This window comes from Leptonotus elevatus, chromosome 5 (genome assembly GCF_054856555.1).
Source record: "Leptonotus elevatus isolate MCC_2025b chromosome 5, RoL_Lele_1.0, whole genome shotgun sequence".
In the NCBI taxonomy this organism is placed as follows: domain Eukaryota; kingdom Metazoa; phylum Chordata; class Actinopteri; order Syngnathiformes; family Syngnathidae; genus Leptonotus; species Leptonotus elevatus.
Genome location: NC_141243.1, coordinates 26,195,426 through 26,221,196, shown reverse-complemented (window position 1 = coordinate 26,221,196; position 25,771 = coordinate 26,195,426). Strand labels below are relative to the sequence as shown.

General features: G+C 49.7%; 48 non-coding genes across 48 annotated transcripts; all 48 read left to right on the top strand.

The window, feature by feature from the left end:
- Positions 1–200: 200 nt before the first annotated feature.
- Positions 201–392, top strand: LOC147174753 (U2 spliceosomal RNA). Its single transcript, XR_015095100.1, has one exon. It is a non-coding gene; the product is annotated as a U2 spliceosomal RNA (small nuclear RNA).
- Positions 393–781: 389 nt separating this feature from the next.
- LOC147174752 (U1 spliceosomal RNA) lies at positions 782–946 on the top strand. The gene has a single exon (XR_015095010.1). It is a non-coding gene; the product is annotated as a U1 spliceosomal RNA (small nuclear RNA).
- A 324-nt stretch (positions 947–1,270) lies between these two features.
- Positions 1,271–1,462, top strand: LOC147174751 (U2 spliceosomal RNA). Its single transcript, XR_015095206.1, has one exon. It is a non-coding gene; the product is annotated as a U2 spliceosomal RNA (small nuclear RNA).
- A 389-nt stretch (positions 1,463–1,851) lies between these two features.
- On the top strand, positions 1,852–2,016 carry LOC147174750 (U1 spliceosomal RNA). The gene has a single exon (XR_015095256.1). It is a non-coding gene; the product is annotated as a U1 spliceosomal RNA (small nuclear RNA).
- A 324-nt stretch (positions 2,017–2,340) lies between these two features.
- LOC147174749 (U2 spliceosomal RNA) lies at positions 2,341–2,532 on the top strand. The gene has a single exon (XR_015095099.1). It is a non-coding gene; the product is annotated as a U2 spliceosomal RNA (small nuclear RNA).
- A 389-nt stretch (positions 2,533–2,921) lies between these two features.
- LOC147174748 (U1 spliceosomal RNA) lies at positions 2,922–3,086 on the top strand. Its single transcript, XR_015095009.1, has one exon. It is a non-coding gene; the product is annotated as a U1 spliceosomal RNA (small nuclear RNA).
- Positions 3,087–3,410: 324 nt separating this feature from the next.
- On the top strand, positions 3,411–3,602 carry LOC147174747 (U2 spliceosomal RNA). The gene has a single exon (XR_015095184.1). It is a non-coding gene; the product is annotated as a U2 spliceosomal RNA (small nuclear RNA).
- Positions 3,603–3,991: 389 nt separating this feature from the next.
- LOC147174746 (U1 spliceosomal RNA) lies at positions 3,992–4,156 on the top strand. The gene has a single exon (XR_015095247.1). It is a non-coding gene; the product is annotated as a U1 spliceosomal RNA (small nuclear RNA).
- A 324-nt stretch (positions 4,157–4,480) lies between these two features.
- On the top strand, positions 4,481–4,672 carry LOC147174745 (U2 spliceosomal RNA). The gene has a single exon (XR_015095183.1). It is a non-coding gene; the product is annotated as a U2 spliceosomal RNA (small nuclear RNA).
- A 389-nt stretch (positions 4,673–5,061) lies between these two features.
- Positions 5,062–5,226, top strand: LOC147174744 (U1 spliceosomal RNA). Its single transcript, XR_015095064.1, has one exon. It is a non-coding gene; the product is annotated as a U1 spliceosomal RNA (small nuclear RNA).
- Positions 5,227–5,550: 324 nt separating this feature from the next.
- Positions 5,551–5,742, top strand: LOC147174743 (U2 spliceosomal RNA). The gene has a single exon (XR_015095098.1). It is a non-coding gene; the product is annotated as a U2 spliceosomal RNA (small nuclear RNA).
- Positions 5,743–6,131: 389 nt separating this feature from the next.
- LOC147174742 (U1 spliceosomal RNA) lies at positions 6,132–6,296 on the top strand. Its single transcript, XR_015095008.1, has one exon. It is a non-coding gene; the product is annotated as a U1 spliceosomal RNA (small nuclear RNA).
- Positions 6,297–6,620: 324 nt separating this feature from the next.
- Positions 6,621–6,812, top strand: LOC147174741 (U2 spliceosomal RNA). Its single transcript, XR_015095204.1, has one exon. It is a non-coding gene; the product is annotated as a U2 spliceosomal RNA (small nuclear RNA).
- A 389-nt stretch (positions 6,813–7,201) lies between these two features.
- Positions 7,202–7,366, top strand: LOC147174740 (U1 spliceosomal RNA). Its single transcript, XR_015095235.1, has one exon. It is a non-coding gene; the product is annotated as a U1 spliceosomal RNA (small nuclear RNA).
- A 324-nt stretch (positions 7,367–7,690) lies between these two features.
- Positions 7,691–7,882, top strand: LOC147174739 (U2 spliceosomal RNA). Its single transcript, XR_015095121.1, has one exon. It is a non-coding gene; the product is annotated as a U2 spliceosomal RNA (small nuclear RNA).
- A 389-nt stretch (positions 7,883–8,271) lies between these two features.
- LOC147174738 (U1 spliceosomal RNA) lies at positions 8,272–8,436 on the top strand. The gene has a single exon (XR_015095007.1). It is a non-coding gene; the product is annotated as a U1 spliceosomal RNA (small nuclear RNA).
- A 324-nt stretch (positions 8,437–8,760) lies between these two features.
- LOC147174737 (U2 spliceosomal RNA) lies at positions 8,761–8,952 on the top strand. Its single transcript, XR_015095182.1, has one exon. It is a non-coding gene; the product is annotated as a U2 spliceosomal RNA (small nuclear RNA).
- Positions 8,953–9,341: 389 nt separating this feature from the next.
- Positions 9,342–9,506, top strand: LOC147174736 (U1 spliceosomal RNA). Its single transcript, XR_015095068.1, has one exon. It is a non-coding gene; the product is annotated as a U1 spliceosomal RNA (small nuclear RNA).
- Positions 9,507–9,830: 324 nt separating this feature from the next.
- On the top strand, positions 9,831–10,022 carry LOC147174735 (U2 spliceosomal RNA). The gene has a single exon (XR_015095180.1). It is a non-coding gene; the product is annotated as a U2 spliceosomal RNA (small nuclear RNA).
- Positions 10,023–10,411: 389 nt separating this feature from the next.
- Positions 10,412–10,576, top strand: LOC147174734 (U1 spliceosomal RNA). Its single transcript, XR_015095071.1, has one exon. It is a non-coding gene; the product is annotated as a U1 spliceosomal RNA (small nuclear RNA).
- A 324-nt stretch (positions 10,577–10,900) lies between these two features.
- Positions 10,901–11,092, top strand: LOC147174733 (U2 spliceosomal RNA). Its single transcript, XR_015095097.1, has one exon. It is a non-coding gene; the product is annotated as a U2 spliceosomal RNA (small nuclear RNA).
- Positions 11,093–11,481: 389 nt separating this feature from the next.
- LOC147174732 (U1 spliceosomal RNA) lies at positions 11,482–11,646 on the top strand. The gene has a single exon (XR_015095006.1). It is a non-coding gene; the product is annotated as a U1 spliceosomal RNA (small nuclear RNA).
- Positions 11,647–11,970: 324 nt separating this feature from the next.
- LOC147174731 (U2 spliceosomal RNA) lies at positions 11,971–12,162 on the top strand. The gene has a single exon (XR_015095179.1). It is a non-coding gene; the product is annotated as a U2 spliceosomal RNA (small nuclear RNA).
- A 389-nt stretch (positions 12,163–12,551) lies between these two features.
- On the top strand, positions 12,552–12,716 carry LOC147174730 (U1 spliceosomal RNA). The gene has a single exon (XR_015095067.1). It is a non-coding gene; the product is annotated as a U1 spliceosomal RNA (small nuclear RNA).
- A 324-nt stretch (positions 12,717–13,040) lies between these two features.
- LOC147174729 (U2 spliceosomal RNA) lies at positions 13,041–13,232 on the top strand. The gene has a single exon (XR_015095178.1). It is a non-coding gene; the product is annotated as a U2 spliceosomal RNA (small nuclear RNA).
- A 389-nt stretch (positions 13,233–13,621) lies between these two features.
- Positions 13,622–13,786, top strand: LOC147174728 (U1 spliceosomal RNA). The gene has a single exon (XR_015095070.1). It is a non-coding gene; the product is annotated as a U1 spliceosomal RNA (small nuclear RNA).
- Positions 13,787–14,110: 324 nt separating this feature from the next.
- LOC147174727 (U2 spliceosomal RNA) lies at positions 14,111–14,302 on the top strand. Its single transcript, XR_015095096.1, has one exon. It is a non-coding gene; the product is annotated as a U2 spliceosomal RNA (small nuclear RNA).
- Positions 14,303–14,691: 389 nt separating this feature from the next.
- LOC147174726 (U1 spliceosomal RNA) lies at positions 14,692–14,856 on the top strand. The gene has a single exon (XR_015095004.1). It is a non-coding gene; the product is annotated as a U1 spliceosomal RNA (small nuclear RNA).
- A 324-nt stretch (positions 14,857–15,180) lies between these two features.
- Positions 15,181–15,372, top strand: LOC147174725 (U2 spliceosomal RNA). Its single transcript, XR_015095177.1, has one exon. It is a non-coding gene; the product is annotated as a U2 spliceosomal RNA (small nuclear RNA).
- Positions 15,373–15,761: 389 nt separating this feature from the next.
- On the top strand, positions 15,762–15,926 carry LOC147174724 (U1 spliceosomal RNA). The gene has a single exon (XR_015095003.1). It is a non-coding gene; the product is annotated as a U1 spliceosomal RNA (small nuclear RNA).
- Positions 15,927–16,250: 324 nt separating this feature from the next.
- Positions 16,251–16,442, top strand: LOC147174723 (U2 spliceosomal RNA). The gene has a single exon (XR_015095205.1). It is a non-coding gene; the product is annotated as a U2 spliceosomal RNA (small nuclear RNA).
- A 389-nt stretch (positions 16,443–16,831) lies between these two features.
- Positions 16,832–16,996, top strand: LOC147174722 (U1 spliceosomal RNA). The gene has a single exon (XR_015095225.1). It is a non-coding gene; the product is annotated as a U1 spliceosomal RNA (small nuclear RNA).
- A 324-nt stretch (positions 16,997–17,320) lies between these two features.
- Positions 17,321–17,512, top strand: LOC147174721 (U2 spliceosomal RNA). Its single transcript, XR_015095095.1, has one exon. It is a non-coding gene; the product is annotated as a U2 spliceosomal RNA (small nuclear RNA).
- Positions 17,513–17,901: 389 nt separating this feature from the next.
- Positions 17,902–18,066, top strand: LOC147174720 (U1 spliceosomal RNA). Its single transcript, XR_015095002.1, has one exon. It is a non-coding gene; the product is annotated as a U1 spliceosomal RNA (small nuclear RNA).
- Positions 18,067–18,390: 324 nt separating this feature from the next.
- On the top strand, positions 18,391–18,582 carry LOC147174719 (U2 spliceosomal RNA). Its single transcript, XR_015095176.1, has one exon. It is a non-coding gene; the product is annotated as a U2 spliceosomal RNA (small nuclear RNA).
- Positions 18,583–18,971: 389 nt separating this feature from the next.
- Positions 18,972–19,136, top strand: LOC147174718 (U1 spliceosomal RNA). Its single transcript, XR_015095214.1, has one exon. It is a non-coding gene; the product is annotated as a U1 spliceosomal RNA (small nuclear RNA).
- Positions 19,137–19,460: 324 nt separating this feature from the next.
- Positions 19,461–19,652, top strand: LOC147174717 (U2 spliceosomal RNA). The gene has a single exon (XR_015095175.1). It is a non-coding gene; the product is annotated as a U2 spliceosomal RNA (small nuclear RNA).
- Positions 19,653–20,041: 389 nt separating this feature from the next.
- Positions 20,042–20,206, top strand: LOC147174716 (U1 spliceosomal RNA). Its single transcript, XR_015095063.1, has one exon. It is a non-coding gene; the product is annotated as a U1 spliceosomal RNA (small nuclear RNA).
- A 324-nt stretch (positions 20,207–20,530) lies between these two features.
- LOC147174715 (U2 spliceosomal RNA) lies at positions 20,531–20,722 on the top strand. The gene has a single exon (XR_015095094.1). It is a non-coding gene; the product is annotated as a U2 spliceosomal RNA (small nuclear RNA).
- A 389-nt stretch (positions 20,723–21,111) lies between these two features.
- On the top strand, positions 21,112–21,276 carry LOC147174714 (U1 spliceosomal RNA). The gene has a single exon (XR_015095001.1). It is a non-coding gene; the product is annotated as a U1 spliceosomal RNA (small nuclear RNA).
- Positions 21,277–21,600: 324 nt separating this feature from the next.
- LOC147174713 (U2 spliceosomal RNA) lies at positions 21,601–21,792 on the top strand. Its single transcript, XR_015095202.1, has one exon. It is a non-coding gene; the product is annotated as a U2 spliceosomal RNA (small nuclear RNA).
- Positions 21,793–22,181: 389 nt separating this feature from the next.
- On the top strand, positions 22,182–22,346 carry LOC147174712 (U1 spliceosomal RNA). Its single transcript, XR_015095203.1, has one exon. It is a non-coding gene; the product is annotated as a U1 spliceosomal RNA (small nuclear RNA).
- A 324-nt stretch (positions 22,347–22,670) lies between these two features.
- Positions 22,671–22,862, top strand: LOC147174711 (U2 spliceosomal RNA). Its single transcript, XR_015095093.1, has one exon. It is a non-coding gene; the product is annotated as a U2 spliceosomal RNA (small nuclear RNA).
- A 389-nt stretch (positions 22,863–23,251) lies between these two features.
- Positions 23,252–23,416, top strand: LOC147174710 (U1 spliceosomal RNA). Its single transcript, XR_015095000.1, has one exon. It is a non-coding gene; the product is annotated as a U1 spliceosomal RNA (small nuclear RNA).
- A 324-nt stretch (positions 23,417–23,740) lies between these two features.
- On the top strand, positions 23,741–23,932 carry LOC147174709 (U2 spliceosomal RNA). Its single transcript, XR_015095174.1, has one exon. It is a non-coding gene; the product is annotated as a U2 spliceosomal RNA (small nuclear RNA).
- Positions 23,933–24,321: 389 nt separating this feature from the next.
- LOC147174708 (U1 spliceosomal RNA) lies at positions 24,322–24,486 on the top strand. The gene has a single exon (XR_015095050.1). It is a non-coding gene; the product is annotated as a U1 spliceosomal RNA (small nuclear RNA).
- Positions 24,487–24,810: 324 nt separating this feature from the next.
- Positions 24,811–25,002, top strand: LOC147174707 (U2 spliceosomal RNA). The gene has a single exon (XR_015095091.1). It is a non-coding gene; the product is annotated as a U2 spliceosomal RNA (small nuclear RNA).
- Positions 25,003–25,391: 389 nt separating this feature from the next.
- Positions 25,392–25,556, top strand: LOC147174706 (U1 spliceosomal RNA). Its single transcript, XR_015094999.1, has one exon. It is a non-coding gene; the product is annotated as a U1 spliceosomal RNA (small nuclear RNA).
- The last annotated feature ends 215 nt before the right edge of the window (positions 25,557–25,771 follow it).

Here is a 25,771-nt window from a genome sequence, read left to right as displayed (position 1 = left end):
TCATCCTGCAGGAAGACTGCAAAAGTTGTTGGACTGCAGCTGCTTATGTGAAGGCTTGTGAATAATGAATGGTTAAGTCAGCAGACAAGGTTTCCTCCGTCTCAGTGTCCATAAGAGCAGCGCTGCTTGGTGTAACATGACCGACTGTGAGAGTGGGTAGACTGAGAAGCCTGTACTTGAGTCCGTCAGTTATCCTCTTCATCGCTTCTCGGCCTTTTGGCTAAGATCAAGTGTAGTATCTGTTCTTATCAGTTTAATATCTGATATGTCTCCTATCAGGAGACTTCATATTAAATTGCTTTTTTGAACAGGGAGATGGGATTCAGAGCTTGCTTTGCCCATTCCGCGCATCATCCTGGTATTGCAGTATATCCAGGAGCGGTGCACCACCTCCGCTGGTCAACGAAAATGCTAATCTAGACAGAGAAAACGGGCTGTGGCAATACTCACGTGCGCACAAGTAGGTGTGGCGGAAGCAACCATGTCGTCAAATTGGGAAGCAGGCGACGTAGCCGACACACATCTACTCTGCTGTCCACCAATCCGGTGAGTCAAACCCGTTCCAGAGGCTTGACACTTGAGCTCATTCAGCTATTGCATGCTCCGCAGTTGTGCCTGTGACCTCCTCTAATGCCCTGTGCGAAGTACACACGCCGTTCTAATCCACTGAGAGAAACTGGCCCATCATGCTGGGCCAGGCATTCGCCAGTGTACGAATAGCACAGTCATCCAAGAGGGTGAGTGGAAAAAAGCAAGACCCCGTGCACAGGCTGAGGAAGGCATACTTACCTGGCAGGGGTGACACCATGATCAAGAATGTGGTTCACCCAGGGCGAGGTGCAGCCATTGCACTGGCGGCTGCATTGACCATTGCGAATTCTCCAAATGTGGGAATCTCGACTGCATAATTTCTGATAGTGGGGAACTGCGTTCGCGCTCTTCCCTGGCTTGTATGTCAATAATTAAGAGCGATAGTCTTGAAACCAATTAACACAAATGAGCAAGACTTGACTATGGTCTTCTGGCTTTCTTCACAAGTCTGGCCGGGACCGCAGCAGGCGCTTGGCCTTTCATCCTGCAGGAAGACTGCAAAAGTTGTTGGACTGCAGCTGCTTATGTGAAGGCTTGTGAATAATGAATGGTTAAGTCAGCAGACAAGGTTTCCTCCGTCTCAGTGTCCATAAGAGCAACGCTGCTTGGTGTAACATAACCGACTGTGAGAGTGGGTAGACCGAGAAGCCTGTACTTGAGTCCGTCAGTTATCCTCTTCATCGCTTCTCGGCCTTTTGGCTAAGATCAAGTGTAGTATCTGTTCTTAGCAGTTTAATATCTGATATGTCTCCTATCTGGAGACTTCATATTAAATTGCTTTTTTGAACAGGGAGATGGGATTCAGAGCTTGCTTTGCCCATTCCGCGCATCATCTTGTTATTGCAGTATTTCCAGGAGCGGTGCACCACCTCCGCTGGTCAACGAAAATGCTAATCTAGACAGAGAAAACGGGCTGTGGCAATACTCACGTGCGCACAAGTAGGTGTGGCGGAAGCAACCATGTCGTCAAATTGGGAAGCAGGCGACGTAGCCGACACACATCTACTCTGCTGTCCACCAACCCGGTGAGTCGAACCCGTTCCAGAGGCTTGACACTTGAGCTCATTCAGCTATTGCATGCTCCGCAGTTGTGCCTGTGACCTCCTCTAACGCCCTGTGCGAAGTACACACGCCGTTCTAATCCACTGAGAGAAACTGGCCCATCATGCTGGGCCAGGCATTCGCCAGTGTACGAATGGCACAGTCATTCAAGAGGGTGAGTGGAAAAAAGCAAGACCCCGTGTCCAGGCTGAGGTAGGCATACTTACCTGGCAGGGGTGACACCATGATCAAGAATGTGGTTCACCCAGGGCGAGGTGCAGCCATTGCACTGGCGGCTGCATTGACCCTTGCGAATTCTCCAAATGTGGGAATCTCGACTGCATAATTTCTGATAGTGGGGAACTGCGTTCGCGCTCTTCCCTGGCTTGTATGTCAAAAATTAAGAGCGATAGTCTTGAAACCAATTAACACAAATGAGCAAGACTTGACTATGGTCTTCTGGCTTTCTTCACAAGTCTGGCCGGGACCGCAGCAGGCGCTTGGTCTTTCATCCTGCAGGAAGACTGCAAAAGTTGTTGGACTGCAGCTGCTTATGTGAAGGCTTGTGAATAATGAATGGTTAAGTCAGCAGACCAGGTTTCCTCCGTCTCAGTGTCCATAAGAGCAGCGCTGCTTGGTGTAACATGACCGACTGTGAGAGTGGGTAGACTGAGAAGCCTGTACTTGAGTCCGTCAGTTATCCTCTTCATCGCTTCTCGGCCTTTTGGCTAAGATCAAGTGTAGTATCTGTTCTTATCAGTTTAATATCTGATATGTCTCCTATCAGGAGACTTCATATTAAATTGCTTTTTTGAACAGGGAGATGGGATTCAGAGCTTGCTTTGCCCATTCCGCGCATCATCCTGGTATTGCAGTATATCCAGGAGCGGTGCACCACCTCCGCTGGTCAACGAAAATGCTAATCTAGACAGAGAAAACGGGCTGTGGCAATACTCACGTGCGCACAAGTAGGTGTGGCGGAAGCAACCATGTCGTCAAATTGGGAAGCAGGCGACGTAGCCGACACACATCTACTCTGCTGTCCACCAATCCGGTGAGTCGAACCCGTTCCAGAGGCTTGACACTTGAGCTCATTCAGCTATTGCATGCTCCGCAGTTGTGCCTGTGACCTCCTCTAATGCCCTGTGCGAAGTACACACGCCGTTCTAATCCACTGAGAGAAACTGGCCCATCATGCTGGGCCAGGCATTCGCCAGTGTACGAATAGCACAGTCATCCAAGAGGGTGAGTGGAAAAAAGCAAGACCCCGTGCCCAGGCTGAGGAAGGCATACTTACCTGGCAGGGGTGACACCATGATCAAGAATGTGGTTCACCCAGGGCGAGGTGCAGCCATTGCACTGGCGGCTGCATTGACCATTGCGAATTCTCCAAATGTGGGAATCTCGACTGCATAATTTCTGATAGTGGGGAACTGCGTTCGCGCTCTTCCCTGGCTTGTATGTCAATAATTAAGAGTGATAGTCTTGAAACCAATTAACACAAATGAGCAAGACTTGACTATGGTCTTCTGGCTTTCTTCACAAGTCTGGCCGGGACCGCAGCAGGTGCTTGGTCTTTCATCCTGCAGGAAGACTGCAAAAGTTGTTGGACTGCAGCTGCTTATGTGAAGGCTTGTGAATAATGAATGGTTAAGTCAGCAGACAAGGTTTCCTCCGTCTCAGTGTCCATAAGAGCAGCGCTGCTTGGTGTAACATGACTGACTGTGAGAGTGGGTAGACCGAGAAGCCTGTACTTGAGTCCGTCAGTTATCCTCTTCATCGCTTCTCGGCCTTTTGGCTAAGATCAAGTGTAGTATCTGTTCTTATCAGTTTAATATCTGATATGTCTCCTATCTGGAGACTTCATATTAAATTGCTTTTTTGAACAGGGAGATGGGATTCAGAGCTTACTTTGCCCATTCTGCGCATCATCCTGGTATTGCAGTATTTCCAGGAGCGGTGCACCACCTCCGCTGGTCAACGAAAATGCTAATCTAGACAGAGAAAACGGGCTGTGGCAATACTCACGTGCGCACAAGTAGGTGTGGCGGAAGCAACCATGTCGTCAAATTGGGAAGCAGGCGACGTAGCCGACACACATCTACTCTGCTGTCCACCAACCCGGTGAGTCGAACCCGTTCCAGAGGCTTGACACTTGAGCTCATTCAGCTATTGCATGCTCCGCAGTTGTGCCTGTGACCTCCTCTAACGCCCTGTGCGAAGTACACACGCCGTTCTAATCCACTGAGAGAAACTGGCCCATCATGCTGGGCCAGGCATTCGCCAGTGTACGAATGGCACAGTCATTCAAGAGGGTGAGTGGAAAAAAGCAAGACCCCGTGTCCAGGCTGAGGAAGGCATACTTACCTGGCAGGGGTGACACCATGATCAAGAATGTGGTTCACCCAGGGCGAGGTGCAGCCATTGCACTGGCGGCTGCATTGACCCTTGCGAATTCTCCAAATGTGGGAATCTCGACTGCATAATTTCTGATAGTGGGGAACTGCGTTCGCGCTCTTCCCTGGCTTGTATGTCAAAAATTAAGAGCGATAGTCTTGAAACCAATTAACACAAATGAGCAAGACTTGACTATGGTCTTCTGGCTTTCTTCACAAGTCTGGCCGGGACCGCAGCAGGCGCTTGGCCTTTCATCCTGCAGGAAGACTGCAAAAGTTGTTGGACTGCAGCTGCTTATGTGAAGGCTTGTGAATAATGAATGGTTAAGTCAGCAGACAAGGTTTCCTCCGTCTCAGTGTCCATAAGAGCAACGCTGCTTGGTGTAACATAACCGACTGTGAGAGTGGGTAGACCGAGAAGCCTGTACTTGAGTCCGTCAGTTATCCTCTTCATCGCTTCTCGGCCTTTTGGCTAAGATCAAGTGTAGTATCTGTTCTTATCAGTTTAATATCTGATATGTCTCCTATCTGGAGACTTCATATTAAATTGCTTTTTTGAACAGGGAGATGGGATTCAGAGCTTACTTTGCCCATTCTGCGCATCATCCTGGTATTGCAGTATTTCCAGGAGCGGTGCACCACCTCCGCTGGTCAACGAAAATGCTAATCTAGACAGAGAAAACGGGCTGTGGCAATACTCACGTGCGCACAAGTAGGTGTGGCGGAAGCAACCATGTCGTCAAATTGGGAAGCAGGCGACGTTGCCGACACACATCTACTCTGCTGTCCACCAACCCGGTGAGTCGAACCCGTTCCAGAGGCTTGACACTTGAGCTCATTCAGCTATTGCATGCTCCGCAGTTGTGCCTGTGACCTCCTCTAACGCCCTGTGCGAAGTACACACGCCGTTCTAATCCACTGAGAGAAACTGGCCCATCATGCTGGGACAGGCATTCGCCAGTGTACGAATGGCACAGTCATTCAAGAGGGTGAGTGGAAAAAAGCAAGACCCCGTGTCCAGGCTGAGGAAGGCATACTTACCTGGCAGGGGTGACACCATGATCAAGAATGTGGTTCACCCAGGGCGAGGTGCAGCCATTGCACTGGCGGCTGCATTGACCATTGCGTATTCTCCAAATGTGGGAATCTCGACTGCATAATTTCTGATAGTGGGGAACTGCGTTCGTGCTCTTCCCTGGCTTGTATGTCAATAATTAAGAGCGATAGTCTTGAAACCAATTAACACAAATGAGCAAGACTTGACTATGGTCTTCTGGCTTTCTTCACAAGTCTGGCCGGGACCGCAGCAGGCGCTTGGCCTTTCATCCTGCAGGAAGACTGCAAAAGTTGTTGGACTGCAGCTGCTTATGTGAAGGCTTGTGAATAATGAATGGTTAAGTCAGCAGACAAGGTTTCCTCCGTCTCAGTGTCCATAAGAGCAGCGCTGCTTGGTGTAACATGACCGACTGTGAGAGTGGGTAGACCGAGAAGCCTGTACTTGAGTCCGTCAGTTATCCTCTTCATCGCTTCTCGGCCTTTTGGCTAAGATCAAGTGTAGTATCTGTTCTTATCAGTTTAATATCTGATATGTCTCCTATCAGGAGACTTCATATTAAATTGCTTTTTTGAACAGGGAGATGGGATTCAGAGCTTGCTTTGCCCATTCCGCGCATCATCCTGGTATTGCAGTATATCCAGGAGCGGTGCACCACCTCCGCTGGTCAACGAAAATGCTAATCTAGACAGAGAAAACGGGCTGTGGCAATACTCACGTGCGCACAAGTAGGTGTGGCGGAAGCAACCATGTCGTCAAATTGGGAAGCAGGCGACGTAGCCGACACACATCTACTCTGCTGTCCACCAATCCGGTGAGTTGAACCCGTTCCAGAGGCTTGACACTTGAGCTCATTCAGCTATTGCATGCTCCGCAGTTGTGCCTGTGACCTCCTCTAATGCCCTGTGCGAAGTACACACGCCGTTCTAATCCACTGAGAGAAACTGGCCCATCATGCTGGGCCAGGCATTCGCCAGTGTACGAATAGCACAGTCATCCAAGAGGGTGAGTGGAAAAAAGCAAGACCCCGTGCCCAGGCTGAGGAAGGCATACTTACCTGGCAGGGGTGACACCATGATCAAGAATGTGGTTCACCCAGGGCGAGGTGCAGCCATTGCACTGGCGGCTGCATTGACCATTGCGAATTCTCCAAATGTGGGAATCTCGACTGCATAATTTCTGATAGTGGGGAACTGCGTTCGCGCTCTTCCCTGGCTTGTATGTCAATAATTAAGAGTGATAGTCTTGAAACCAATTAACACAAATGAGCAAGACTTGACTATGGTCTTCTGGCTTTCTTCACAAGTCTGGCCGGGACCGCAGCAGGTGCTTGGTCTTTCATCCTGCAGGAAGACTGCAAAAGTTGTTGGACTGCAGCTGCTTATGTGAAGGCTTGTGAATAATGAATGGTTAAGTCAGCAGACAAGGTTTCCTCCGTCTCAGTGTCCATAAGAGCAGCGCTGCTTGGTGTAACATGACTGACTGTGAGAGTGGGTAGACCGAGAAGCCTGTACTTGAGTCCGTCAGTTATCCTCTTCATCGCTTCTCAGCCTTTTGGCTAAGATCAAGTGTAGTATCTGTTCTTATCAGTTTAATATCTGATATGTCTCCTATCTGGAGACTTCATATTAAATTGCTTTTTTGAACAGGGAGATGGGATTCAGAGCTTGCTTTGCCCATTCTGCGCATCATCTTGTTATTGCAGTATTTCCAGGAGCGGTGCACCACCTCCGCTGGTCAACGAAAATGCTAATCTAGACAGAGAAAACGGGCTGTGGCAATACTCACGTGCGCACAAGTAGGTGTGGCGGAAGCAACCATGTCGTCAAATTGGGAAGCAGGCGACGTAGCCGACACACATCTACTCTGCTGTCCACCAACCCGGTGAGTCGAACCCGTTCCAGAGGCTTGACACTTGAGCTCATTCAGCTATTGCATGCTCCGCAGTTGTGCCTGTGACCTCCTCTAACGCCCTGTGCGAAGTACACACGCCGTTCTAATCCACTGAGAGAAACTGGCCCATCATGCTGGGCCAGGCATTCGCCAGTGTACGACTGGCACAGTCATTCAAGAGGGTGAGTGGAAAAAAGCAAGACCCCGTGTCCAGGCTGAGGAAGGCATACTTACCTGGCAGGGGTGACACCATGATCAAGAATGTGGTTCACCCAGGGCGAGGTGCAGCCATTGCACTGGCGGCTGCATTGACCCTTGCGAATTCTCCAAATGTGGGAATCTCGACTGCATAATTTCTGATAGTGGGGAACTGCGTTCGCGCTCTTCCCTGGCTTGTATGTCAAAAATTAAGAGCGATAGTCTTGAAACCAATTAACACAAATGAGCAAGACTTGACTATGGTCTTCTGGCTTTCTTCACAAGTCTGGCCGGGACCGCAGCAGGCGCTTGGTCTTTCATCCTGCAGGAAGACTGCAAAAGTTGTTGGACTGCAGCTGCTTATGTGAAGGCTTGTGAATAATGAATGGTTAAGTCAGCAGACAAGGTTTCCTCCGTCTCAGTGTCCATAAGAGCAGCGCTGCTTGGTGTAACATGACCGACTGTGAGAGTGGGTAGACTGAGAAGCCTGTACTTGAGTCCGTCAGTTATCCTCTTCATCGCTTCTCGGCCTTTTGGCTAAGATCAAGTGTAGTATCTGTTCTTATCAGTTTAATATCTGATATGTCTCCTATCAGGAGACTTCATATAAAATTGCTTTTTTGAACAGGGAGATGGGATTCAGAGCTTGCTTTGCCCATTCCGCGCATCATCCTGGTATTGCAGTATATCCAGGAGCGGTGCACCACCTCCGCTGGTCAACGAAAATGCTAATCTAGACAGAGAAAACGGGCTGTGGCAATACTCACGTGCGCACAAGTAGGTGTGGCGGAAGCAACCATGTCGTCAAATTGGGAAGCAGGCGACGTAGCCGACACACATCTACTCTGCTGTCCACCAATCCGGTGAGTCGAACCCGTTCCAGAGGCTTGACACTTGAGCTCATTCAGCTATTGCATGCTCCGCAGTTGTGCCTGTGACCTCCTCTAATGCCCTGTGCGAAGTACACACGCCGTTCTAATCCACTGAGAGAAACTGGCCCATCATGCTGGGCCAGGCATTCGCCAGTGTACGAATAGCACAGTCATCCAAGAGGGTGAGTGGAAAAAAGCAAGACCCCGTGCCCAGGCTGAGGAAGGCATACTTACCTGGCAGGGGTGACACCATGATCAAGAATGTGGTTCACCCAGGGCGAGGTGCAGCCATTGCACTGGCGGCTGCATTGACCATTGCGAATTCTCCAAATGTGGGAATCTCGACTGCATAATTTCTGATAGTGGGGAACTGCGTTCGCGCTCTTCCCTGGCTTGTATGTCAATAATTAAGAGCGATAGTCTTGAAACCAATTAACACAAATGAGCAAGACTTGACTATGGTCTTCTGGCTTTCTTCACAAGTCTGGCCGGGACCGCAGCAGGCGCTTGGTCTTTCATCCTGCAGGAAGACTGCAAAAGTTGTTGGACTGCAGCTGCTTATGTGAAGGCTTGTGAATAATGAATGGTTAAGTCAGCAGACAAGGTTTCCTCCGTCTCAGTGTCCATAAGAGCAGCGCTGCTTGGTGTAACATGACCGACTGTGAGAGTTGGTAGACCGAGAAGCCTGTACTTGAGTCCGTCAGTTATCCTCTTCATCGCTTCTCGGCCTTTTGGCTAAGATCAAGTGTAGTATCTGTTCTTATCAGTTTAATATCTGATATGTCTCCTATCTGGAGACTTCATATTAAATTGCTTTTTTGAACAGGGAGATGGGATTCAGAGCTTACTTTGCCCATTCTGCGCATCATCCTGGTATTGCAGTATTTCCAGGAGCGGTGCACCACCTCCGCTGGTCAACAAAAATGCTAATCTAGACAGAGAAAACGGGCTGTGGCAATACTCACGTGCGCACAAGTAGGTGTGGCGGAAGCAACCATGTCGTCAAATTGGGAAGCAGGCGACGTAGCCGACACACATCTACTCTGCTGTCCACCAACCCGGTGAGTCGAACCCGTTCCAGAGGCTTGACACTTGAGCTCATTCAGCTATTGCATGCTCCGCAGTTGTGCCTGTGACCTCCTCTAACGCCCTGTGTGAAGTACACACGCCGTTCTAATCCACTGAGAGAAACTGGCCCATCATGCTGGGCCAGGCATTCGCCAGTGTACGAATGGCACAGTCATTCAAGAGGGTGAGTGGAAAAAAGCAAGACCCCGTGTCCAGGCTGAGGAAGGCATACTTACCTGGCAGGGGTGACACCATGATCAAGAATGTGGTTCACCCAGGGCGAGGTGCAGCCATTGCACTGGCGGCTGCATTGACCATTGCGAATTCTCCAAATGTGGGAATCTCGACTGCATAATTTCTGATAGTGTGGAACTGCGTTCGTGCTCTTCCCTGGCTTGTATGTCAATAATTAAGAGCGATAGTCTTGAAACCAATTAACACAAATGAGCAAGACTTGACTATGGTCTTCTGGCTTTCTTCACAAGTCTGGCCGGGACCGCAGCAGGCGCTTGGCCTTTCATCCTGCAGGAAGACTGCAAAAGTTGTTGGACTGCAGCTGCTTATGTGAAGGCTTGTGAATAATGAATGGTTAAGTCAGCAGACAAGGTTTCCTCCGTCTCAGTGTCCATAAGAGCAACGCTGCTTGGTGTAACATAACCGACTGTGAGAGTGGGTAGACCGAGAAGCCTGTACTTGAGTCCGTCAGTTATCCTCTTCATCGCTTCTCGGCCTTTTGGCTAAGATCAAGTGTAGTATCTGTTCTTATCAGTTTAATATCTGATATGTCTCCTATCTGGAGACTTCATATTAAATTGCTTTTTTGAACAGGGAGATGGGATTCAGAGCTTACTTTGCCCATTCTGCGCATCATCCTGGTATTGCAGTATTTCCAGGAGCGGTGCACCACCTCCGCTGGTCAACGAAAATGCTAATCTAGACAGAGAAAACGGGCTGTGGCAATACTCACGTGCGCACAAGTAGGTGTGGCGGAAGCAACCATGTCGTCAAATTGGGAAGCAGGCGACGTTGCCGACACACATCTACTCTGCTGTCCACCAACCCGGTGAGTCGAACCCGTTCCAGAGGCTTGACACTTGAGCTCATTCAGCTATTGCATGCTCCGCAGTTGTGCCTGTGACCTCCTCTAACGCCCTGTGCGAAGTACACACGCCGTTCTAATCCACTGAGAGAAACTGGCCCATCATGCTGGGCCAGGCATTCGCCAGTGTACGAATGGCACAGTCATTCAAGAGGGTGAGTGGAAAAAAGCAAGACCCCGTGTCCAGGCTGAGGAAGGCATACTTACCTGGCAGGGGTGACACCATGATCAAGAATGTGGTTCACCCAGGGCGAGGTGCAGCCATTGCACTGGCGGCTGCATTGACCATTGCGAATTCTCCAAATGTGGGAATCTCGACTGCATAATTTCTGATAGTGGAGAACTGCGTTCGTGCTCTTCCCTGGCTTGTATGTCAATAATTAAGAGCGATGGTCTTGAAACCAATTAACACAAATGAGCAAGACTTGACTATGGTCTTCTGGCTTTCTTCACAAGTCTGGCCGGGACCGCAGCAGGCGCTTGGCCTTTCATCCTGCAGGAAGACTGCAAAAGTTGTTGGACTGCAGCTGCTTATGTGAAGGCTTGTGAATAATGAATGGTTAAGTCAGCAGACAAGGTTTCCTCCGTCTCAGTGTCCATAAGAGCAGCGCTGCTTGGTGTAACATGACCGACTGTGAGAGTGGGTAGACTGAGAAGCCTGTACTTGAGTCCGTCAGTTATCCTCTTCATCGCTTCTCGGCCTTTTGGCTAAGATCAAGTGTAGTATCTGTTCTTATCAGTTTAATATCTGATATGTCTCCTATCAGGAGACTTCATATTAAATTGCTTTTTTGAACAGGGAGATGGGATTCAGAGCTTGCTTTGCCCATTCCGCGCATCATCCTGGTATTGCAGTATATCCAGGAGCGGTGCACCACCTCCGCTGGTCAACGAAAATGCTAATCTAGACAGAGAAAACGGGCTGTGGCAATACTCACGTGCGCACAAGTAGGTGTGGCGGAAGCAACCATGTCGTCAAATTGGGAAGCAGGCGACGTAGCCGACACACATCTACTCTGCTGTCCACCAATCCGGTGAGTCGAACCCGTTCCAGAGGCTTGACACTTGAGCTCATTCAGCTATTGCATGCTCCGCAGTTGTGCCTGTGACCTCCTCTAATGCCCTGTGCGAAGTACACACGCCGTTCTAATCCACTGAGAGAAACTGGCCCATCATGCTGGGCCAGGCATTCGCCAGTGTACGAATAGCACAGTCATCCAAGAGGGTGAGTGGAAAAAAGCAAGACCCCGTGCCCAGGCTGAGGAAGGCATACTTACCTGGCAGGGGTGACACCATGATCAAGAATGTGGTTCACCCAGGGCGAGGTGCAGCCATTGCACTGGCGGCTGCATTGACCATTGCGAATTCTCCAAATGTGGGAATCTCGACTGCATAATTTCTGATAGTGGGGAACTGCGTTCGCGCTCTTCCCTGGCTTGTATGTCAATAATTAAGAGCGATAGTCTTGAAACCAATTAACACAAATGAGCAAGACTTGACTATGGTCTTCTGGCTTTCTTCACAAGTCTGGCCGGGACCGCAGCAGGCGCTTGGTCTTTCATCCTGCAGGAAGACTGCAAAAGTTGTTGGACTGCAGCTGCTTATGTGAAGGCTTGTGAATAATGAATGGTTAAGTCAGCAGACAAGGTTTCCTCCGTCTCAGTGTCCATAAGAGCAGCGCTGCTTGGTGTAACATGACCGACTGTGAGAGTTGGTAGACCGAGAAGCCTGTACTTGAGTCCGTCAGTTATCCTCTTCATCGCTTCTCGGCCTTTTGGCTAAGATCAAGTGTAGTATCTGTTCTTATCAGTTTAATATCTGATATGTCTCCTATCTGGAGACTTCATATTAAATTGCTTTTTTGAACAGGGAGATGGGATTCAGAGCTTACTTTGCCCATTCTGCGCATCATCCTGGTATTGCAGTATTTCCAGGAGCGGTGCACCACCTCCGCTGGTCAACAAAAATGCTAATCTAGACAGAGAAAACGGGCTGTGGCAATACTCACGTGCGCACAAGTAGGTGTGGCGGAAGCAACCATGTCGTCAAATTGGGAAGCAGGCGACGTAGCCGACACACATCTACTCTGCTGTCCACCAACCCGGTGAGTCGAACCCGTTCCAGAGGCTTGACACTTGAGCTCATTCAGCTATTGCATGCTCCGCAGTTGTGCCTGTGACCTCCTCTAACGCCCTGTGTGAAGTACACACGCCGTTCTAATCCACTGAGAGAAACTGGCCCATCATGCTGGGCCAGGCATTCGCCAGTGTACGAATGGCACAGTCATTCAAGAGGGTGAGTGGAAAAAAGCAAGACCCCGTGTCCAGGCTGAGGAAGGCATACTTACCTGGCAGGGGTGACACCATGATCAAGAATGTGGTTCACCCAGGGCGAGGTGCAGCCATTGCACTGGCGGCTGCATTGACCATTGCGAATTCTCCAAATGTGGGAATCTCGACTGCATAATTTCTGATAGTGTGGAACTGCGTTCGTGCTCTTCCCTGGCTTGTATGTCAATAATTAAGAGCGATAGTCTTGAAACCAATTAACACAAATGAGCAAGACTTGACTATGGTCTTCTGGCTTTCTTCACAAGTCTGGCCGGGACCGCAGCAGGCGCTTGGCCTTTCATCCTGCAGGAAGACTGCAAAAGTTGTTGGACTGCAGCTGCTTATGTGAAGGCTTGTGAATAATGAATGGTTAAGTCAGCAGACAAGGTTTCCTCCGTCTCAGTGTCCATAAGAGCAACGCTGCTTGGTGTAACATAACCGACTGTGAGAGTGGGTAGACCGAGAAGCCTGTACTTGAGTCCGTCAGTTATCCTCTTCATCGCTTCTCGGCCTTTTGGCTAAGATCAAGTGTAGTATCTGTTCTTATCAGTTTAATATCTGATATGTCTCCTATCTGGAGACTTCATATTAAATTGCTTTTTTGAACAGGGAGATGGGATTCAGAGCTTACTTTGCCCATTCTGCGCATCATCCTGGTATTGCAGTATTTCCAGGAGCGGTGCACCACCTCCGCTGGTCAACGAAAATGCTAATCTAGACAGAGAAAACGGGCTGTGGCAATACTCACGTGCGCACAAGTAGGTGTGGCGGAAGCAACCATGTCGTCAAATTGGGAAGCAGGCGACGTTGCCGACACACATCTACTCTGCTGTCCACCAACCCGGTGAGTCGAACCCGTTCCAGAGGCTTGACACTTGAGCTCATTCAGCTATTGCATGCTCCGCAGTTGTGCCTGTGACCTCCTCTAACGCCCTGTGCGAAGTACACACGCCGTTCTAATCCACTGAGAGAAACTGGCCCATCATGCTGGGCCAGGCATTCGCCAGTGTACGAATGGCACAGTCATTCAAGAGGGTGAGTGGAAAAAAGCAAGACCCCGTGTCCAGGCTGAGGAAGGCATACTTACCTGGCAGGGGTGACACCATGATCAAGAATGTGGTTCACCCAGGGCGAGGTGCAGCCATTGCACTGGCGGCTGCATTGACCATTGCGAATTCTCCAAATGTGGGAATCTCGACTGCATAATTTCTGATAGTGGAGAACTGCGTTCGTGCTCTTCCCTGGCTTGTATGTCAATAATTAAGAGCGATGGTCTTGAAACCAATTAACACAAATGAGCAAGACTTGACTATGGTCTTCTGGCTTTCTTCACAAGTCTGGCCGGGACCGCAGCAGGCGCTTGGCCTTTCATCCTGCAGGAAGACTGCAAAAGTTGTTGGACTGCAGCTGCTTATGTGAAGGCTTGTGAATAATGAATGGTTAAGTCAGCAGACAAGGTTTCCTCCGTCTCAGTGTCCATAAGAGCAGCGCTGCTTGGTGTAACATGACCGACTGTGAGAGTGGGTAGACTGAGAAGCCTGTACTTGAGTCCGTCAGTTATCCTCTTCATCGCTTCTCGGCCTTTTGGCTAAGATCAAGTGTAGTATCTGTTCTTATCAGTTTAATATCTGATATGTCTCCTATCAGGAGACTTCATATTAAATTGCTTTTTTGAACAGGGAGATGGGATTCAGAGCTTGCTTTGCCCATTCCGCGCATCATCCTGGTATTGCAGTATATCCAGGAGCGGTGCACCACCTCCGCTGGTCAACGAAAATGCTAATCTAGACAGAGAAAACGGGCTGTGGCAATACTCACGTGCGCACAAGTAGGTGTGGCGGAAGCAACCATGTCGTCAAATTGGGAAGCAGGCGACGTAGCCGACACACATCTACTCTGCTGTCCACCAATCCGGTGAGTCGAACCCGTTCCAGAGGCTTGACACTTGAGCTCATTCAGCTATTGCATGCTCCGCAGTTGTGCCTGTGACCTCCTCTAATGCCCTGTGCGAAGTACACACGCCGTTCTAATCCACTGAGAGAAACTGGCCCATCATGCTGGGCCAGGCATTCGCCAGTGTACGAATAGCACAGTCATCCAAGAGGGTGAGTGGAAAAAAGCAAGACCCCGTGCCCAGGCTGAGGAAGGCATACTTACCTGGCAGGGGTGACACCATGATCAAGAATGTGGTTCACCCAGGGCGAGGTGCAGCCATTGCACTGGCGGCTGCATTGACCATTGCGAATTCTCCAAATGTGGGAATCTCGACTGCATAATTTCTGATAGTGGGGAACTGCGTTCGCGCTCTTCCCTGGCTTGTATGTCAATAATTAAGAGCGATAGTCTTGAAACCAATTAACACAAATGAGCAAGACTTGACTATGGTCTTCTGGCTTTCTTCACAAGTCTGGCCGGGACCGCAGCAGGCGCTTGGTCTTTCATCCTGCAGGAAGACTGCAAAAGTTGTTGGACTGCAGCTGCTTATGTGAAGGCTTGTGAATAATGAATGGTTAAGTCAGCAGACAAGGTTTCCTCCGTCTCAGTGTCCATAAGAGCAGCGCTGCTTGGTGTAACATGACCGACTGTGAGAGTTGGTAGACCGAGAAGCCTGTACTTGAGTCCGTCAGTTATCCTCTTCATCGCTTCTCGGCCTTTTGGCTAAGATCAAGTGTAGTATCTGTTCTTATCAGTTTAATATCTGATATGTCTCCTATCTGGAGACTTCATATTAAATTGCTTTTTTGAACAGGGAGATGGGATTCAGAGCTTACTTTGCCCATTCTGCGCATCATCCTGGTATTGCAGTATTTCCAGGAGCGGTGCACCACCTCCGCTGGTCAACAAAAATGCTAATCTAGACAGAGAAAACGGGCTGTGGCAATACTCACGTGCGCACAAGTAGGTGTGGCGGAAGCAACCATGTCGTCAAATTGGGAAGCAGGCGACGTAGCCGACACACATCTACTCTGCTGTCCACCAACCCGGTGAGTCGAACCCGTTCCAGAGGCTTGACACTTGAGCTCATTCAGCTATTGCATGCTCCGCAGTTGTGCCTGTGACCTCCTCTAACGCCCTGTGCGAAGTACACACGCCGTTCTAATCCACTGAGAGAAACTGGCCCATCATGCTGGGCCAGGCATTCGCCAGTGTACGAATAGCACAGTCATCCAAGAGGGTGAGTGGAAAAAAGCAAGACCCCGTGCACAGGCTGAGGAAGGCATACTTACCTGGCAGGGGTGACACCATGATCAAGAATGTGGTTCACCCAGGGCGAGGTGCAGCCATTGCACTGGCGGCTGCATTGACCATTGCGAATTCTCCAAATGTGGGAATCTCGACTGCATAATTTCTGATAGTGGGGAACTGCGTTCGCGCTCTTCCCTGGCTTGTATGTCAATAATTAAGAGCGATAGTCTTGAAACCAATTAACACAAATGAGCAAGACTTGACTATGGTCTTCTGGCTTTCTTCACAAGTCTGGCCGGGACCGCAGCAGGCGCTTGGCCTTTCATCCTGCAGGAAGACTGCAAAAGTTGTTGGACTGCAGCTGCTTATGTGAAGGCTTGTGAATAATGAATGGTTAAGTCAGCAGACAAGGTTTCCTCCGTCTCAGTGTCCATAAGAGCAACGCTGCTTGGTGTAACATAACCGACTGTGAGAGTGGGTAGACCGAGAAGCCTGTACTTGAGTCCGTCAGTTATCCTCTTCATCGCTTCTCGGCCTTTTGGCTAAGATCAAGTGTAGTATCTGTTCTTAGCAGTTTAATATCTGATATGTCTCCTATCTGGAGACTTCATATTAAATTGCTTTTTTGAACAGGGAGATGGGATTCAGAGCTTGCTTTGCCCATTCCGCGCATCATCTTGTTATTGCAGTATTTCCAGGAGCGGTGCACCACCTCCGCTGGTCAACGAAAATGCTAATCTAGACAGAGAAAACGGGCTGTGGCAATACTCACGTGCGCACAAGTAGGTGTGGCGGAAGCAACCATGTCGTCAAATTGGGAAGCAGGCGACGTAGCCAACACACATCTACTCTGCTGTCCACCAACACGGTGAGTCGAACCCGTTCCAGAGGCTTGACACTTGAGCTCATTCAGCTATTGCATGCTCCGCAGTTGTGCCTGTGACCTCCTCTAACGCCCTGTGCGAAGTACACACGCCGTTCTAATCCACTGAGAGAAACTGGCCCATCATGCTGGGCCAGGCATTCGCCAGTGTACGAATGGCACAGTCATTCAAGAGGGTGAGTGGAAAAAAGCAAGACCCCGTGTCCAGGCTGAGGTAGGCATACTTACCTGGCAGGGGTGACACCATGATCAAGAATGTGGTTCACCCAGGGCGAGGTGCAGCCATTGCACTGGCGGCTGCATTGACCCTTGCGAATTCTCCAAATGTGGGAATCTCGACTGCATAATTTCTGATAGTGGGGAACTGCGTTCGCGCTCTTCCCTGGCTTGTATGTCAAAAATTAAGAGCGATAGTCTTGAAACCAATTAACACAAATGAGCAAGACTTGACTATGGTCTTCTGGCTTTCTTCACAAGTCTGGCCGGGACCGCAGCAGGCGCTTGGTCTTTCATCCTGCAGGAAGACTGCAAAAGTTGTTGGACTGCAGCTGCTTATGTGAAGGCTTGTGAATAATGAATGGTTAAGTCAGCAGACCAGGTTTCCTCCGTCTCAGTGTCCATAAGAGCAGCGCTGCTTGGTGTAACATGACCGACTGTGAGAGTGGGTAGACTGAGAAGCCTGTACTTGAGTCCGTCAGTTATCCTCTTCATCGCTTCTCGGCCTTTTGGCTAAGATCAAGTGTAGTATCTGTTCTTATCAGTTTAATATCTGATATGTCTCCTATCAGGAGACTTCATATTAAATTGCTTTTTTGAACAGGGAGATGGGATTCAGAGCTTGCTTTGCCCATTCCGCGCATCATCCTGGTATTGCAGTATATCCAGGAGCGGTGCACCACCTCCGCTGGTCAACGAAAATGCTAATCTAGACAGAGAAAACGGGCTGTGGCAATACTCACGTGCGCACAAGTAGGTGTGGCGGAAGCAACCATGTCGTCAAATTGGGAAGCAGGCGACGTAGCCGACACACATCTACTCTGCTGTCCACCAATCCGGTGAGTCGAACCCGTTCCAGAGGCTTGACACTTGAGCTCATTCAGCTATTGCATGCTCCGCAGTTGTGCCTGTGACCTCCTCTAATGCCCTGTGCGAAGTACACACGCCGTTCTAATCCACTGAGAGAAACTGGCCCATCATGCTGGGCCAGGCATTCGCCAGTGTACGAATAGCACAGTCATCCAAGAGGGTGAGTGGAAAAAAGCAAGACCCCGTGCCCAGGCTGAGGAAGGCATACTTACCTGGCAGGGGTGACACCATGATCAAGAATGTGGTTCACCCAGGGCGAGGTGCAGCCATTGCACTGGCGGCTGCATTGACCATTGCGAATTCTCCAAATGTGGGAATCTCGACTGCATAATTTCTGATAGTGGGGAACTGCGTTCGCGCTCTTCCCTGGCTTGTATGTCAATAATTAAGAGTGATAGTCTTGAAACCAATTAACACAAATGAGCAAGACTTGACTATGGTCTTCTGGCTTTCTTCACAAGTCTGGCCGGGACCGCAGCAGGTGCTTGGTCTTTCATCCTGCAGGAAGACTGCAAAAGTTGTTGGACTGCAGCTGCTTATGTGAAGGCTTGTGAATAATGAATGGTTAAGTCAGCAGACAAGGTTTCCTCCGTCTCAGTGTCCATAAGAGCAGCGCTGCTTGGTGTAACATGACTGACTGTGAGAGTGGGTAGACCGAGAAGCCTGTACTTGAGTCCGTCAGTTATCCTCTTCATCGCTTCTCGGCCTTTTGGCTAAGATCAAGTGTAGTATCTGTTCTTATCAGTTTAATATCTGATATGTCTCCTATCTGGAGACTTCATATTAAATTGCTTTTTTGAACAGGGAGATGGGATTCAGAGCTTACTTTGCCCATTCTGCGCATCATCCTGGTATTGCAGTATTTCCAGGAGCGGTGCACCACCTCCGCTGGTCAACGAAAATGCTAATCTAGACAGAGAAAACGGGCTGTGGCAATACTCACGTGCGCACAAGTAGGTGTGGCGGAAGCAACCATGTCGTCAAATTGGGAAGCAGGCGACGTAGCCGACACACATCTACTCTGCTGTCCACCAACCCGGTGAGTCGAACCCGTTCCAGAGGCTTGACACTTGAGCTCATTCAGCTATTGCATGCTCCGCAGTTGTGCCTGTGACCTCCTCTAACGCCCTGTGCGAAGTACACACGCCGTTCTAATCCACTGAGAGAAACTGGCCCATCATGCTGGGCCAGGCATTCGCCAGTGTACGAATGGCACAGTCATTCAAGAGGGTGAGTGGAAAAAAGCAAGACCCCGTGTCCAGGCTGAGGAAGGCATACTTACCTGGCAGGGGTGACACCATGATCAAGAATGTGGTTCACCCAGGGCGAGGTGCAGCCATTGCACTGGCGGCTGCATTGACCCTTGCGAATTCTCCAAATGTGGGAATCTCGACTGCATAATTTCTGATAGTGGGGAACTGCGTTCGCGCTCTTCCCTGGCTTGTATGTCAAAAATTAAGAGCGATAGTCTTGAAACCAATTAACACAAATGAGCAAGACTTGACTATGGTCTTCTGGCTTTCTTCACAAGTCTGGCCGGGACCGCAGCAGGCGCTTGGCCTTTCATCCTGCAGGAAGACTGCAAAAGTTGTTGGACTGCAGCTGCTTATGTGAAGGCTTGTGAATAATGAATGGTTAAGTCAGCAGACAAGGTTTCCTCCGTCTCAGTGTCCATAAGAGCAACGCTGCTTGGTGTAACATAACCGACTGTGAGAGTGGGTAGACCGAGAAGCCTGTACTTGAGTCCGTCAGTTATCCTCTTCATCGCTTCTCGGCCTTTTGGCTAAGATCAAGTGTAGTATCTGTTCTTATCAGTTTAATATCTGATATGTCTCCTATCTGGAGACTTCATATTAAATTGCTTTTTTGAACAGGGAGATGGGATTCAGAGCTTACTTTGCCCATTCTGCGCATCATCCTGGTATTGCAGTATTTCCAGGAGCGGTGCACCACCTCCGCTGGTCAACGAAAATGCTAATCTAGACAGAGAAAACGGGCTGTGGCAATACTCACGTGCGCACAAGTAGGTGTGGCGGAAGCAACCATGTCGTCAAATTGGGAAGCAGGCGACGTTGCCGACACACATCTACTCTGCTGTCCACCAACCCGGTGAGTCGAACCCGTTCCAGAGGCTTGACACTTGAGCTCATTCAGCTATTGCATGCTCCGCAGTTGTGCCTGTGACCTCCTCTAACGCCCTGTGCGAAGTACACACGCCGTTCTAATCCACTGAGAGAAACTGGCCCATCATGCTGGGACAGGCATTCGCCAGTGTACGAATGGCACAGTCATTCAAGAGGGTGAGTGGAAAAAAGCAAGACCCCGTGTCCAGGCTGAGGAAGGCATACTTACCTGGCAGGGGTGACACCATGATCAAGAATGTGGTTCACCCAGGGCGAGGTGCAGCCATTGCACTGGCGGCTGCATTGACCATTGCGTATTCTCCAAATGTGGGAATCTCGACTGCATAATTTCTGATAGTGGGGAACTGCGTTCGTGCTCTTCCCTGGCTTGTATGTCAATAATTAAGAGCGATAGTCTTGAAACCAATTAACACAAATGAGCAAGACTTGACTATGGTCTTCTGGCTTTCTTCACAAGTCTGGCCGGGACCGCAGCAGGCGCTTGGCCTTTCATCCTGCAGGAAGACTGCAAAAGTTGTTGGACTGCAGCTGCTTATGTGAAGGCTTGTGAATAATGAATGGTTAAGTCAGCAGACAAGGTTTCCTCCGTCTCAGTGTCCATAAGAGCAGCGCTGCTTGGTGTAACATGACCGACTGTGAGAGTGGGTAGACCGAGAAGCCTGTACTTGAGTCCGTCAGTTATCCTCTTCATCGCTTCTCGGCCTTTTGGCTAAGATCAAGTGTAGTATCTGTTCTTATCAGTTTAATATCTGATATGTCTCCTATCAGGAGACTTCATATTAAATTGCTTTTTTGAACAGGGAGATGGGATTCAGAGCTTGCTTTGCCCATTCCGCGCATCATCCTGGTATTGCAGTATATCCAGGAGCGGTGCACCACCTCCGCTGGTCAACGAAAATGCTAATCTAGACAGAGAAAACGGGCTGTGGCAATACTCACGTGCGCACAAGTAGGTGTGGCGGAAGCAACCATGTCGTCAAATTGGGAAGCAGGCGACGTAGCCGACACACATCTACTCTGCTGTCCACCAATCCGGTGAGTTGAACCCGTTCCAGAGGCTTGACACTTGAGCTCATTCAGCTATTGCATGCTCCGCAGTTGTGCCTGTGACCTCCTCTAATGCCCTGTGCGAAGTACACACGCCGTTCTAATCCACTGAGAGAAACTGGCCCATCATGCTGGGCCAGGCATTCGCCAGTGTACGAATAGCACAGTCATCCAAGAGGGTGAGTGGAAAAAAGCAAGACCCCGTGCCCAGGCTGAGGAAGGCATACTTACCTGGCAGGGGTGACACCATGATCAAGAATGTGGTTCACCCAGGGCGAGGTGCAGCCATTGCACTGGCGGCTGCATTGACCATTGCGAATTCTCCAAATGTGGGAATCTCGACTGCATAATTTCTGATAGTGGGGAACTGCGTTCGCGCTCTTCCCTGGCTTGTATGTCAATAATTAAGAGTGATAGTCTTGAAACCAATTAACACAAATGAGCAAGACTTGACTATGGTCTTCTGGCTTTCTTCACAAGTCTGGCCGGGACCGCAGCAGGTGCTTGGTCTTTCATCCTGCAGGAAGACTGCAAAAGTTGTTGGACTGCAGCTGCTTATGTGAAGGCTTGTGAATAATGAATGGTTAAGTCAGCAGACAAGGTTTCCTCCGTCTCAGTGTCCATAAGAGCAGCGCTGCTTGGTGTAACATGACTGACTGTGAGAGTGGGTAGACCGAGAAGCCTGTACTTGAGTCCGTCAGTTATCCTCTTCATCGCTTCTCAGCCTTTTGGCTAAGATCAAGTGTAGTATCTGTTCTTATCAGTTTAATATCTGATATGTCTCCTATCTGGAGACTTCATATTAAATTGCTTTTTTGAACAGGGAGATGGGATTCAGAGCTTGCTTTGCCCATTCTGCGCATCATCTTGTTATTGCAGTATTTCCAGGAGCGGTGCACCACCTCCGCTGGTCAACGAAAATGCTAATCTAGACAGAGAAAACGGGCTGTGGCAATACTCACGTGCGCACAAGTAGGTGTGGCGGAAGCAACCATGTCGTCAAATTGGGAAGCAGGCGACGTAGCCGACACACATCTACTCTGCTGTCCACCAACCCGGTGAGTCGAACCCGTTCCAGAGGCTTGACACTTGAGCTCATTCAGCTATTGCATGCTCCGCAGTTGTGCCTGTGACCTCCTCTAACGCCCTGTGCGAAGTACACACGCCGTTCTAATCCACTGAGAGAAACTGGCCCATCATGCTGGGCCAGGCATTCGCCAGTGTACGACTGGCACAGTCATTCAAGAGGGTGAGTGGAAAAAAGCAAGACCCCGTGTCCAGGCTGAGGAAGGCATACTTACCTGGCAGGGGTGACACCATGATCAAGAATGTGGTTCACCCAGGGCGAGGTGCAGCCATTGCACTGGCGGCTGCATTGACCCTTGCGAATTCTCCAAATGTGGGAATCTCGACTGCATAATTTCTGATAGTGGGGAACTGCGTTCGCGCTCTTCCCTGGCTTGTATGTCAAAAATTAAGAGCGATAGTCTTGAAACCAATTAACACAAATGAGCAAGACTTGACTATGGTCTTCTGGCTTTCTTCACAAGTCTGGCCGGGACCGCAGCAGGCGCTTGGTCTTTCATCCTGCAGGAAGACTGCAAAAGTTGTTGGACTGCAGCTGCTTATGTGAAGGCTTGTGAATAATGAATGGTTAAGTCAGCAGACAAGGTTTCCTCCGTCTCAGTGTCCATAAGAGCAGCGCTGCTTGGTGTAACATGACCGACTGTGAGAGTGGGTAGACTGAGAAGCCTGTACTTGAGTCCGTCAGTTATCCTCTTCATCGCTTCTCGGCCTTTTGGCTAAGATCAAGTGTAGTATCTGTTCTTATCAGTTTAATATCTGATATGTCTCCTATCAGGAGACTTCATATTAAATTGCTTTTTTGAACAGGGAGATGGGATTCAGAGCTTGCTTTGCCCATTCCGCGCATCATCCTGGTATTGCAGTATATCCAGGAGCGGTGCACCACCTCCGCTGGTCAACGAAAATGCTAATCTAGACAGAGAAAACGGGCTGTGGCAATACTCACGTGCGCACAAGTAGGTGTGGCGGAAGCAACCATGTCGTCAAATTGGGAAGCAGGCGACGTAGCCGACACACATCTACTCTGCTGTCCACCAATCCGGTGAGTCGAACCCGTTCCAGAGGCTTGACACTTGAGCTCATTCAGCTATTGCATGCTCCGCAGTTGTGCCTGTGACCTCCTCTAATGCCCTGTGCGAAGTACACACGCCGTTCTAATCCACTGAGAGAAACTGGCCCATCATGCTGGGCCAGGCATTCGCCAGTGTACGAATAGCACAGTCATCCAAGAGGGTGAGTGGAAAAAAGCAAGACCCCGTGCCCAGGCTGAGGAAGGCATACTTACCTGGCAGGGGTGACACCATGATCAAGAATGTGGTTCACCCAGGGCGAGGTGCAGCCATTGCACTGGCGGCTGCATTGACCATTGCGAATTCTCCAAATGTGGGAATCTCGACTGCATAATTTCTGATAGTGGGGAACTGCGTTCGCGCTCTTCCCTGGCTTGTATGTCAATAATTAAGAGCGATAGTCTTGAAACCAATTAACACAAATGAGCAAGACTTGACTATGGTCTTCTGGCTTTCTTCACAAGTCTGGCCGGGACCGCAGCAGGCGCTTGGCCTTTCATCCTGCAGGAAGACTGCAAAAGTTGTTGGACTGCAGCTGCTTATGTGAAGGCTTGTGAATAATGAATGGTTAAGTCAGCAGACAAGGTTTCCTCCGTCTCAGTGTCCATAAGAGCAACGCTGCTTGGTGTAACATAACCGACTGTGAGAGTGGGTAGACCGAGAAGCCTGTACTTGAGTCCGTCAGTTATCCTCTTCATCGCTTCTCGGCCTTTTGGCTAAGATCAAGTGTAGTATCTGTTCTTATCAGTTTAATATCTGATATGTCTCCTATCTGGAGACTTCATATTAAATTGCTTTTTTGAACAGGGAGATGGGATTCAGAGCTTACTTTGCCCATTCTGCGCATCATCCTGGTATTGCAGTATTTCCAGGAGCGGTGCACCACCTCCGCTGGTCAACGAAAATGCTAATCTAGACAGAGAAAACGGGCTGTGGCAATACTCACGTGCGCACAAGTAGGTGTGGCGGAAGCAACCATGTCGTCAAATTGGGAAGCAGGCGACGTTGCCGACACACATCTACTCTGCTGTCCACCAACCCGGTGAGTCGAACCCGTTCCAGAGGCTTGACACTTGAGCTCATTCAGCTATTGCATGCTCCGCAGTTGTGCCTGTGACCTCCTCTAACGCCCTGTGCGAAGTACACACGCCGTTCTAATCCACTGAGAGAAACTGGCCCATCATGCTGGGCCAGGCATTCGCCAGTGTACGAATGGCACAGTCATTCAAGAGGGTGAGTGGAAAAAAGCAAGACCCCGTGTCCAGGCTGAGGAAGGCATACTTACCTGGCAGGGGTGACACCATGATCAAGAATGTGGTTCACCCAGGGCGAGGTGCAGCCATTGCACTGGCGGCTGCATTGACCATTGCGAATTCTCCAAATGTGGGAATCTCGACTGCATAATTTCTGATAGTGGGGAACTGCGTTCGTGCTCTTCCCTGGCTTGTATGTCAATAATTAAGAGCGATGGTCTTGAAACCAATTAACACAAATGAGCAAGACTTGACTATGGTCTTCTGGCTTTCTTCACAAGTCTGGCCGGGACCGCAGCAGGCGCTTGGCCTTTCATCCTGCAGGAAGACTGCAAAAGTTGTTGGACTGCAGCTGCTTATGTGAAGGCTTGTGAATAATGAATGGTTAAGTCAGCAGACAAGGTTTCCTCCGTCTCAGTGTCCATAAGAGCAGCGCTGCTTGGTGTAACATGACCGACTGTGAGAGTGGGTAGACCGAGAAGCCTGTACTTGAGTCCGTCAGTTATCCTCTTCATCGCTTCTCGGCCTTTTGGCTAAGATCAAGTGTAGTATCTGTTCTTATCAGTTTAATATCTGATATGTCTCCTATCAGGAGACTTCATATTAAATTGCTTTTTTGAACAGGGAGATGGGATTCAGAGCTTGCTTTGCCCATTCCGCGCATCATCCTGGTATTGCAGTATATCCAGGAGCGGTGCACCACCTCCGCTGGTCAACGAAAATGCTAATCTAGACAGAGAAAACGGGCTGTGGCAATACTCACGTGCGCACAAGTAGGTGTGGCGGAAGCAACCATGTCGTCAAATTGGGAAGCAGGCGACGTAGCCGACACACATCTACTCTGCTGTCCACCAATCCGGTGAGTCGAACCCGTTCCAGAGGCTTGACACTTGAGCTCATTCAGCTATTGCATGCTCCGCAGTTGTGCCTGTGACCTCCTCTAATGCCCTGTGCGAAGTACACACGCCGTTCTAATCCACTGAGAGAAACTGGCCCATCATGCTGGGCCAGGCATTCGCCAGTGTACGAATAGCACAGTCATCCAAGAGGGTGAGTGGAAAAAAGCAAGACCCCGTGCCCAGGCTGAGGAAGGCATACTTACCTGGCAGGGGTGACACCATGATCAAGAATGTGGTTCACCCAGGGCGAGGTGCAGCCATTGCACTGGCGGCTGCATTGACCATTGCGAATTCTCCAAATGTGGGAATCTCGACTGCATAATTTCTGATAGTGGGGAACTGCGTTCGCGCTCTTCCCTGGCTTGTATGTCAATAATTAAGAGTGATAGTCTTGAAACCAATTAACACAAATGAGCAAGACTTGACTATGGTCTTCTGGCTTTCTTCACAAGTCTGGCCGGGACCGCAGCAGGTGCTTGGTCTTTCATCCTGCAGGAAGACTGCAAAAGTTGTTGGACTGCAGCTGCTTATGTGAAGGCTTGTGAATAATGAATGGTTAAGTCAGCAGACAAGGT